Below are 9,719 nucleotides of genomic sequence, written 5' to 3'. Positions count from 1 at the left end.
GTTCAAAACAATCGCTCTGGCAAAGTTTGTACAGTTTTCTGTTTATTTTGTTTGTTCAATAAATACGCTGTCATTAAAATGTAAATAACAAATATTTTTAGAAATACAGAATTTTTTTTTAAAAAGTTAAGATTTTGAAAGCATTGAAGATCCCTTAATAATTTTAGATATATTTACAGTTGTAACAATAAATTATATTTGAATATATGATATCATCAATATCATATTTTCAAATATAATGGTTTCGTTATAAAAATGGTAATTATCTTTAAGGTGGACACTAAACTTAATATATGATATTTACCATCTGAATCAGATCAAGTCAGGAAGTGTTTATTATCATGTTAATTACTGTATTTACAGCATATTCTTCCATTATAAAAAAAACGGTTGCTTTAATTACCTTGAGCAAAACTGAAAATCATTAACAAGACCTTCGTCTCAAAAAATATTGAGTAATTTTAGCGATTCTCATTTGCTAAACGTTTTAAATAACATCAGATCAAATGAGCTCAGAATCAACTTTGCGTTGTTGTTCGCGATCGCGCAAATTTACAAGCGGATGTTCTGGAAAGTGCGGCAAGTATATATATATATATATATATTAGCAACTGGAGAAGCTCAAAACATTTGGGATCACTAAAAATGCTGATGTATTGTGTTATCTGTGAAAAGTAAATGTATATTGTTACTATTGACTGTCGTATGATTGAAGCACAGAGTCATAGATGTTGTGTTTGATAAAGTCCCCCTGTGGTGAAAACACAGTTTTTAATGTTGTTTATATGTCTATGTGGTGTTTTTAATATGCTTTAAGACAAACCATGTGTAAATTCATAAGTCGACAGCATTGCTGAGTATTTTCTCCTTAAAACTGCAGTGAACCAAAGACAGTCTCAAAAACACGGAGTGAAGTCGCTGGTGTTTCTGACGTCACAAACGACCTTGTAACCAATCAGATCAACGTGTGATCGTCAACGAGTGGATCTCTGAGTGAGTGAGTGAGTGAGTGGAGGCGGAGCTCATTTGCATATTCATAGAACCGCGCATACTAAATGAGGCAAGGGTGTCGAGTTACATTCAAGATATTTTAAGGAATTAAATTTTTTTTCACGGAAAAAACTTTAAAATAGGTCATTTTGGTGATCAAAGATGAGTTTTAAGGGATAAAATTATGAACTCAAGGGGGACTTTAAGTTTTGGGGACTAAATATATAATTGCATACAGTATGTTTTAATAAAGAATGGCACTTCAAACCAAAGGCTTGTGTTTTTTAGGATCAAGGTTCTTTATTATTTGTCATGTGATGCAATGAAATGCTTTTCCCCAAGTTTCTCGTCCCACAATCCAAAGATACTAACAACAATAAGAAAAATAGATAAAAATAAACCAATAATAGAAAAACATGCATAAAAATAATAACAACGTATGTGTTTTTACGTTGCTTAAACATATTTCAGACTCATCAAGTGTCTTAATAATAGCCGTAATAAATAATAAAGTGTAAAGTAATAGCCGGATTTCCTGAGGATAAAAACAGTCTCTGTATTATTAGTTCTCAGGATCCCTGATGGGAGCAATGACGACACGTTATGACCAGGATGATGAACGTCTTTAATAATTATTTTAGCTCTGGTCCTGCATCTCTGAATGGAAATGTTTTTGATGCCAGAGAGCGAATCCTGATGGCCTGAAGAAAACACATCTCTTTTTACATCGGGACTGTTTGTTTAGAGTTATTTTTACACCGTATATACAGCCATCACTTGCTTATTGTAAATAAATGTATTAGGAAATGTAAAATTTGGGGACTCGTACGGGAACTAAGATGGAGCTGAAACGTACATGTGAATCGCAATGGCTTAAAAAAAGGATGGAAAGTTAGTTTGGAGGGCAAGCAAGTTTATACATTAAAAAAATTAAATAATGTGGTTTAGCGTTCTTGAGGGAATTTTAAAAAACCCTTTATGCCAAAGAGCTATAATGTCTTAAATGGTCAGATAATACTTTCATGTTTACATTTTTTACTGATAAAGTATGCTTACAAGCTGTTGATTTCATAAACTTAAAATTAAAAAGTCAAATGAATTGCAACTAAATCCATAACTAAATCCTGAAAGGTTCTCTATATATGATCGCTTTAAGATTCTAATAGAGTGAGACTGAGAAAAAGACACGAACTCCAGGAATTATTTTTTATTGCTGGATTTGCCAGAGAGAGAGAGAGGATTGTGTGGAGGCCGAATGCGTCATAGTTCTGAGGAATCCCTGCGGTGTTATGAAATGTTGAATAAAACTGTTCTGCCAAATTCTTGGACTGTCCGGATGGAATTGAGTTTTTATGCTTTATGATTCTTCAGAAATCCTTCTAGGATGAGGATTTGCTGCTCAAGAAACATTTCTGATTAACAGTTGTGCTGCCTCATATTTTTGTGGAAACCGTGATACATTTCCATTCAAAAGTTTGGGGTACATTATAATTAAAATAATTATACTTAAAAAAAATTATATATATATATATATATAAACTCGAAAAATTAGAATATCGTGCTGAAGTTATAATTTTGATGATTATGGCTTACAGCTTATGAAAACCCCAAACTCAAAATCTCAGAATATTTTAATATTACATGAAATCAATCAAAAAAGGATTTTAAATACAGAAATGTCGGCCCTCTGAAAAGTATAATCATGCATATGTACATAGTTATAAATACTAAATATATTAGTTTCACCTTTTAATTTGAATAACTGAAATACATGAACTGTTGCACGATAGTCTCATTTTCCGAGTTTCACCTGTATGTGTGTATATATATATACTTTATTTATCAAGGATGCATTAAATTGATCAAAAGTGACAACTAGTAAAGACATTTATAATGTTACATATTCTATTTCATATAATTGCTGTTCTTTTGAACTTTCTATTTTGCTTCTTAAATATGAAGCAGCACAACTGTTTATAACATTGATAATAATCATAAATGTTTCTTAAGCATCAAATCATCATATTATAGTGATTTCTGAAGGATCATGTGACACTGGAGTAATGATGCTGAAAATTCAGCTTTGATCACAGGAATAATCACACTTTTTAACTAAATTATACTATATATTCAGATAGAAAACAGAGACATCTTTCAGAAATAAAACTCCATGATGCATGAAAAATATACTTCCATGTGATTTGACCTTGACAGCAAAAAAAAAGCCTGAAGGAACAAGAGGAAATTGTAAACATCAGTTTGTTACTTTCCACGCATTTCTTTTTCCTCCATTTCTGTTTATGTTCTCTGTCTAATTTAAGATGGAATGGGATTCTGTTTCCAAGAGCCGGCCAATCAGAGCGCTGCATCTGTCACATGACACACACACACTATGCACACAGCTCTCAGTTTCCAGCTTCTCTAGGATGCTGATAAGAGAATCCCTATAATCGTTTACCGAAAACCACACTAATTACTGAGTCATCTCCAAGCTAACTGTACGAGGACCTCGAATCGCTTGTTTGGGTCAATATAGTGACCATCAAACTTACACATAAATCTAATCAGCTCTTATATTTTTCTCCTGAGAAACAAAGTGACTCAGTCTGTATACATAACAGCAGGTTTCAAGTTCACCTTCCAGGAAACAGGCATACCTGTGCGCAAATACTGCAGTAATGCAAACAAATAAACCATAAAATGTGCACAATAAATCGTGATGTTAGCCTGGAAGAGAGGAAATATGACCGGAGAAACGGTAAATACAACATATCAGGACAGAAGGTTCAGATCGATCATCATTAGCTGTGGGAAATCAAGTCTCCATTTTAGCCTCCTGCCATTTTTATTATTTAAAAAAATAAAACATTAAGTCTACATATATTCGTTTAATTTCTGTTCTCATTGTGGCTGTTTTAGTACATCAAGAAAAAGAAAAATTATGCTGAAATAAAAGTTTTTTTTAAATGCTATTTTATTGTATTCATTTATTTTTTTGCATTTTATTTAAAGAAACAAATGTTCTTTTATTTTATGGTTATGGTTTTCGTTTTAGCACTCCCATAGCAATGCACACACAAAAAAAATATGTTTTGCACAATATGATTTTTATTTTTTTTTTAAAGCAGCAATTCTGAAAACTTCATGTCAGATATTTAGTAAATATGACAGTCATGCTAGTCTTATGAAAGCCAGAGGATTTCTCCAGGTTTCCAGTTGTTATGTGTAATAAATCAATGGGCTTTCCTGGATGTTCACTGTGGAAATTGTTCCCATGCATGATAAATTATGGATGAACAATGTTACAGATCAACATGAGAACACAGTCGGGTCATTCTTGGAAAACACTTTTCACGTGAGATGATTTATAGAGAAAAGCATTATGACAAGATAAAGGGGAATGAGGAAACACGTCGGGTCTATGAAAATAAATAACCAAATGGTATTTTTCAACTGTAATCCTGCATATATATGACGACTTTATTGATGTGTATTGAAAGCATCCACAGGTATCAAGCCAATGCCTTTTTCCCCTCATTTGTCCACTGAATTTCCTGACAAACAGCACAATTTGAGTTAAAGTACTGTGTAAAAGTCTTAGGCATGTTAGTATTTTCACCAAAAAAAATGGTTTTAAGCCAGTTATTTATATCTTTTGCTGTAGATCAGTTACATTTCCAAACATTAATTTTGCCATTAATTGTTATAATCCAGTGAGATCTGTGCATGATCACAGCCGGTGTGATCTGATCTCTCCATCATCGAGTCTGTCTGTGATTTACATTACAAAACATAAAAACTGAGACAGAATAAATCCAGAAGCAACTCTTAAAGAAAACGTCCTGCAAAGCTGCAGTAATGTGAGAAGTTTTAGGCACTTGTGTAAAAATGCTGTAAAGTGAGAGTGCTTTCAAATATAATGTCTTAAATAGTTTTTTTTTTTTATCAATTAACTTCTATTAACTAAATCACATCAATATTTGGTGTGAGCAGCCTTTGGTTTAAAACAGCTTTAGTTCAGGTACACTTGCACATAGTTTTTCCGAAAGCTTTGCAGGAAGTTTTCTTCAAGCGTTGCTTCAGTTCTTCTGGATTTATTCTGTCTCAGTTTTTATGTTTCTTCATGTAATCGCAGACGGACTCAATGATGGTGAGATCAGATCATACCGGCTGCTGCACTGTAAACACGAATGAGTTATCAAAACTTTAAAAAGTTGAGACATTAAGTTACATACATTTTTTTTAAGTTAAGAAATTCAAAGTTTAAGTAAGCAGAACATTATATAACATATAATTTGAGCATTTACTCTTCCTTTGCATGTCATTGCAAAGCATGCTGGGAAATAGAAATTCCAACCCAGTTTCAGTTAAATTTAAGTTAGTCAAAATTAAAAGAATCGAGTTCATAAAACTCAAAACAATAAAACAATTCAGATTACTTAAAATTTGTCAGTTTTGTGAACTCCAAATAAAAAGAAGTTTGAACTAATTTGTTTCATTTAAGTTTTCATTTAATTATTTTGAGTGTTCGGGTTTACAGTGTGTCAGACTCCTTGTGGGTACAAAAAAAAACCCACTGGATTTATACGATTAATGGCAAAAGGAATGTTTGGAGATGTAAACTGATATTTCCTAGTGATACACAACATCAAAATATATAAATAACTGGCATAAAACCACTTTTTGTGTGTGAAAATACGCATGCCTAAGACTTTTGCACATAACATCATTCAAACGGGAGTAATGAAGCTAAAAGTTTAATACCAAAGGTCAGAAATGCCTTTAACCTTAAAGGATAACAATAGCAATAATGATTTATCACACTAGATAATGTTTGGATATTTCAAACAGGCTCTTAAATCCCTTCCTTGAATTAAGTTGTGTTGCAACAGCTTGTAAAAAAGGTTTATTGCACAAAACGCAACAGGAAAAACTCTTCAATTCACACCAACAAATCAAATGTGCATTGAGTTCTCAGTATAACATCTGAAACAAGTTAATCAGTAACAATGAAAAACATGTACAGTATGGGAAAATAATACTGTGCCGCTTTATTGGAATATTTCTGTGAGAAAACCATCTTGTTCACATTGAAATAGTCCTGTAGTCAAGTTACCCTTCTTCGATAACACTTACAATAATTGATTACAATAATATACCAATAGTCAATAATCCCTGGACAGGTAACACTTTAGATTAGGGAACACTATTCACTATAGTTGCTTATTAGAATTATTTTACTATTTATTAGTAATTATAAAGCACATATTAATGCATAACGTGTGAGCAGGAACGAGGCAGAAAGCGAGAATTCAGATGCAAAGAAGTTTATTAGAGAAACACAAAAGCAGAATAATCCAATCAAAGAACAAGAGTACGAATCCACAAAGAGAAGAACAACAGGAACGACCGATAAACAACAACAGAAGGTTTAAATACACAGGTAACAAGAGACAGGTGTCAGTGATTAGTAGTCATGGGAACAAATGAGGGTAACTATGGCAACAAACAAGACAACATGTGAAACAGAAACAATGGGAGCTGAGACTACATCTCAACATAAAAGTCCTCACAAAACCAGAAACGCTTTTTGCTCCAAAAACGTATTAATCTTATTGTAAAGTGTTAACCTTTTGGTCACTAAAACAATATACAGGACATGCAAATAAATGTTGTTTTCGGCCAGTGTCATTGGTTCTCAGTGAATCCCCCCCTCGTGTGTTTACAGGCTCTGTTGTCACGATTGTCAGCGCCGTATGATTGGTCTCACGCTGAAGGATTTCACACACACATGGAGTATGACTCATGAGAGATGGACTGCACTTCTAATGCTGTCATTTGTTCATTGAAAGGCAATAACTAAAACATGCATAAACTGTAAACTAATAAACTTGAGAGGAGATTTGATAAAAGGAGCAGTTGCTTTGCATAATGAGCTCTCTGTGTTTCTGATTGGACGAGGAGCACATGTTTCTGAAACCAGGCAGAGTTTCCAGAAGCAGAAGATTATGAATATGAAAGCTTGTGTGTGTGTGTGTGTGTGTGTGTGTGTGTGTGTGTGTGTGTGTGTGTGTGTGTGTGTGTGTGTGTGTGTGTGTGTGTGTGTGTGTGTGTGTGTGTGTGTGTGTGTGTGCGTGCGTGCGTGCGTGCGTGCGTGCGTGTGTGTGTGTGAATTGACTGGAAAAAGGTCAGATTAGATAGATAGATAGATAGATAGATAGATAGATAGATAGATAGATAGATAGATAGATAGATAGATAGATAGATAGATAGATAGATAGATGACAGATAGATAGATAGATAGATAGATAGATAGATAGATAGATAGATGACAGAAAGATAGATAGATAGATAGATAGATAGATAGATAGATAGATAGATAGATAGATAGATGATAGATAGATAAATAGATAGATAGATGACAGATAGATAGATAGATAGATAGATAGATAGATAGATAGATAGATGATAGATAGATAGATAGATAGATAGATGATAGATGATAGATAGATAGATAGATAGATGATAGATAGATAGATAAATAGATAGATAGATAGATAGATAGATAGATGACAGACAGATAGATAGATAGATAGATAGATAGATAGATAGATAGATAGATAGATAGATAGATGACAGAAAGATAGATAGATAGATGATAGATAGATGATAGATAGATAGATAGATAGATAGATCACAGACAGATAGATAGATAGATAGATAGATAGATAGATAGATAGATAGATGACAGAAAGATAGATAGATAGATGATAGATAGATGATAGATAGATAGATAGATAGATAGATCACAGACAGATAGATAGATAGATAGATAGATAGATAGATAGATAGATGATAGATGATAGATAGATAGATAGATAGATGATAGATAGATAGATAGATAGATAGATCACAGACAGATAGATAGATAGATGATAGATAGATAGATAGATAGATAGATAGATAGATAGATGATAGATAGATAGATAGATAGATAGATAGATAGATAGATAGATAGATAGATAGATAGATAGATAGATGATAGATAGATGATAGATAGATAGATAGATAGATAGATAGATAGATGATAGATAGATAGATAGATAGATGATAGATAGATAGATAAATAGATAGATAGATGACAGACAGATAGATAGATAGATAGATAGATAGATAGATAGATAGATAGATAGATAGATGATAGACAGATAGATAGATAGATGATAGATAGATAGATAGATAGATAGATAGATAGATAGATAGATAGATAGATAGATAGATAGATAGATAGATGATAGATAGATAGATAAATAGATAGATAGATGACAGACAGATAGATAGATAGATAGATAGATAGATAGATGATAGACAGATAGATAGATAGATGATAGATAGATAGATAGATAGATAGATAGATAATATAGAGATAGATAGATAGATAATATAGAGATGATAGATAGATAGATAGATAGATAGATAGATAGATAGATAGATAGATAGATAGATAGATAGATAGATAGATAGATAGATAGATAGATGATAGATAGATGATAGATAGATAGATAGATAGATAGATGACAGATAGATAGATAGATAGATAGATAGATAGATAGATAGATAGATAGATAGATAGATAGATAATATAGAGATGATAGATAGATAGATAGATAGATAGATAGATAGATGATAGACAGATAGATAGATAGATGATAGATAGATAGATAGATAGATAGATAGATAGATAGATGATAGATAGATGATAGATAGATAGATGACAGACAGATAGATAGATAGATGATAGATAGATAGATAGATAGATAGATAGATAGATAGATAGATAGATAGATAGATAGATAGATAGATAGATAGATAGATAGATAGATAGATAGATAGATAGATAGATAGATAATATAGAGATAGATAGATAGATAATATAGAGATGATAGATAGATAGATAGATAGATAGATAGATAGATAGATAGATAGATAGATAGATAGATAGATAGATAGATAGATAGATAGATAGATAGATAGATAGATGATAGATAGATGATAGATAGATAGATAGATAGATAGATGACAGATAGATAGATAGATAGATAGATAGATAGATAGATAGATAGATAGATAGATAGATAGATAGATAGATAGATAATATAGAGATGATAGATAGATAGATAGATAGATAGATAGATAGATAGATAGATAGATAGATGATAGACAGATAGATAGATAGATGATAGATAGATAGATAGATAGATAGATAGATAGATGATAGATAGATGATAGATAGATAGATGACAGACAGATAGATAGATAGATAGATAGATAGATAGATAGATAGATAGATAGATAGATAGATAGATAGATAGATAGATAGATAGATAGATAGATAATATAGAGATAGATAGATAGATAATATAGAGATGATAGATAGATAGATAGATAGATAGATAGATAGATAGATAGATAGATAGATAGATAGATAGATAGATAGATAGATAGATAGATAGATAGATAGATAGATAGATAATATAGAGATGATAGATAGATAGATAGATAGATAGATAGATAGATAGATAGATAGATAGATAGATAGATGATAGATAGATGATAGATAGATAGATAGATAGATAGATAGATGATAGATAGATAGATAGATAGATGATAGATAGATAGATAAATAGATAGATAGATGACAGATAGATAGATAGATAGATAGATAGATA

This window comes from Siphateles boraxobius, unplaced genomic scaffold (genome assembly GCF_051911475.1).
Source record: "Siphateles boraxobius isolate OS27281-9 unplaced genomic scaffold, OSU_SipBor_1 103, whole genome shotgun sequence".
Classification (NCBI taxonomy): Eukaryota; Metazoa; Chordata; class Actinopteri; order Cypriniformes; family Leuciscidae; genus Siphateles; species Siphateles boraxobius.
This window is presented reverse-complemented; position numbering follows the sequence as displayed.